The sequence below is a fragment of the Schistocerca cancellata genome, unplaced genomic scaffold (genome assembly GCF_023864275.1).
Source record: "Schistocerca cancellata isolate TAMUIC-IGC-003103 unplaced genomic scaffold, iqSchCanc2.1 HiC_scaffold_754, whole genome shotgun sequence".
NCBI classification, from domain to species: domain Eukaryota; kingdom Metazoa; phylum Arthropoda; class Insecta; order Orthoptera; family Acrididae; genus Schistocerca; species Schistocerca cancellata.
The window spans coordinates 10,269,243-10,272,443 of NW_026046765.1; positions in this window are offsets into that span (position 1 = coordinate 10,269,243).

Sequence of the window (3,201 nt, forward strand, 5' to 3'; positions counted from 1 at the left end):
GACATGCCCACATCTCAAGCTGGATGCACTCTTGAACTGCCACACTGGCACAATGATTATGAGGTTGAGTGAAGAAGCTTCCCTCCACTGTGGTTTGCAAAGTACCTGTGGCACCTCTGGTGGAAAGTGCCATATCTTTGGACTAGTATCTTTGTACTACGTTTGTTCTATTCTCTCGGCATGCAACGTTCAGACTGCCATGTTTTCGCTTATTTCAGTGCTAAATTAACATATAAACAACATCTAAAATGTGTTATTACCACCCTATGATACGTGATACCCACATATCCAAGGGCAAGAAGAACACTTGCTTACCCTTTAGGGCACCTATTTAGTGGTCTTCTGTCAATTTAAGCACTTGCCCTAGCTGCCATGGCATGAACATTTACCGAATGTCTAAATACAGCTACTTTGTCATGAATCATCCTATCTGCCCTTGTTTCCTTGTCTAATCTGAAGCAACAAACAATAGCTTTGAATATTTTTAGGTGCATAGATGCAATGAAAATAGGCCTGTCATATTTCTCATTCCACTGTTCCCTTAAGTCCTCCCACCCTGATCTCGAAGCTCCGGAAGATATTAAAAATTTATTTCATTCCGTACCACAGGTGTACTAACAGTATACCTTATCTTCATTCTGCTTTTACACTGCCAAACACTTCTGTTTCCCCAACCACAACAGATATTTCTGGGTAATTAATTTTTGAACTAGGGGTGCCACTTTAGGAACAGGTTTATCCCAGATAAGATGTAGTTTGGTACTTAGTTGGAGGCTCTTTATACCCAAGTGTTTCATTTTTCCTGTGAAATCTGTCATGTCATTACTTATTACCATGAATGACATCTTCCTTAGCCGCCTCTTCCATTACCACTGCTTTCCCTCTGTTCGCAACCCGAGTTCAATTATTTGTTGTCATTCAGTCAAAAATACTTTCATTGACATTGGCAATATCCCACATATGAAGATTCTTAGCCTCTTTGCACTGCACAACTTTTCCATCAAACATAACTAATCCCATATAGTTGGGGTCTTTGGAGACCCCAAGTGCTCACTTTCATTCATTCTTAAGATATAAATGCAAGCTACAGTTTATGTTATTTCTGCTTATTGGTCTTTATCATAGCTGGGAAAGATGTCAGGGGCCAGAATATTGCAGGATAATTAAGTAAGGAAGCACAGAAAAGGCAAGGGGGTATCAAGTTTTAAGACCCATGTGTCCAGCAGAGAGTTAAAGTCTCAAGTGCTTCATGAGGCACGTTTTACAAGTGCTTCAGCATCTCTCTATGTTTGCTCATATCCCATCCCTGTATCTTAAGTTGCCATTCAAAAATATGGATTGTCCCCCTTACCCTGTACCAATCACTTCTTAACATTGCAAATGTTAAATTTCTTCTATGGACTGAATTCTGTGGCATTTAATATTTATCTACTAACTGCAAAGATTCTGATGCCCATACCATGTTCCTTCAGAGTTTTGTCAGGTTGGAAGCCCAACAAATTTAGTTTTTTTAAAGATCTGCAAAATTACAAAATGCTTCCTTTTAAGTAAAGTGTCTACTTAGTTTCAGGAATTTCCTCTTTCTCCTCCTCCTGTCTATGCCCACTAGTTGACTTCCACATAAGTGTTTTGCAAGTGGATATTGCAGGGCTTAGGATGGTGTAAATGTCACTTTCCAACCAGATACTTCTTTCACCTATCACTGTTAATATATGTTACATCCTTTATCATTATCAGAAGATTTTTTTTAATATATATAGTGAAAGCCATTGGTTTGTCATTAGGTATGTGAATATGATTAGTACCAGCACCAAACCTTGCAGGAGACTCCTTTTGAGTGGAATTTTACTCTTTAGTTCCTTAATGTCTTACTGAATGCTGTAGCATGTGCAACCTATCAGGTCTAGAACTAGATTTTTTTTTACAGCTTTAACAATGGAAAGCAATGTTACAAAATACTAATTTGTACTAAGAAACTTTTTGTGTGTAAATGTTGCTTATGCATTCTGACTACATTACTGTTAATACAATGCTTCATACTGTTAAGTGAATCATTTTTCACAGACTACTCAGTGGGGTAATTTGTATTTTTTTGTTGTTTCATGACTTCATTTACAACACCATGCTTTACTTGTATAAAATCTTTTACAGAAGTGAACATGAGAAATATTTCTTCCAGTCATAAATTGCCACATAATGGCTCCAGTCAGTGACATTGCAATAAAAATTTAATCAGATTCTAATGCTCTTAGAAACTCCATTATAGCCCGAGTCACTTTTCAGCAATGTAACAATTGTTACAATTTCAGATTGTGTGCATGAAACTGAAGTATCAAATCTGTTTGTGCAAGTTGTGTTCATTTCAGTAAATTACAGATTTATCAGTTACTCTCACTGTGTGAGTTGAATGAACTTGTTCATCAAGTAATCTAGTAGCCAATTTGAGTATTTCATCCTGGTATTGCTTCATTCAATGGAAAACAGGTTGTTTCCAATTTCCCAAACTGGGTCATGTTCTGTGTCTTGCCTTTTTGTAAATGATCTATGATGTTCATGTGAACTGTGAACTGATTTAACATCTACAGGGATTTCTATTGTTTAAATCCACATATGAACTATGACAGCTAACCTCATAGCCACATTTCAGTGGTCCATCTTTTAGATTAGATATGTCAATTTGCATACCTATTGGGTGAGGGTAGCACATTAACCTTTCTAGATGCTTTACCATATTCACGAGAATATGGAAACTTTTCTCTAGACACTCGTTAGCAGTTTTCATCCCTTACTATTACTGATTTAATTTGTTGTGCCTCAAGACATAACCTGCAAATTCAGTAATAAATATTTGCCACTATCTTTTGCAAAAAGTAACCATCAAACTTCAGTTCATTTAAGGTCAAAAGTTCTCCACTGTTGTCATGCTTACAGTGCCACTGTGCGTTTTGTACCTTATCCCCATCTTAACTTTATTTCCTGTTGCTTAGGTTAGAATTTACTGACCGGTAAAGAATTTGTGCCACTTTTCCTGCGAAAAAAATCCTTTTAATTTTATTGGAAGGGTGTTCATTATTAGCAACTTAATAAAAATAACAGCACAGCAATGTTGAAATTTTGTTTATTAAAATTATACAAACAGAAGTTTTTATCAAAAATTATTGTAGGAGTATATAAGGCATCTGCAGTACGTCATGAATAAAA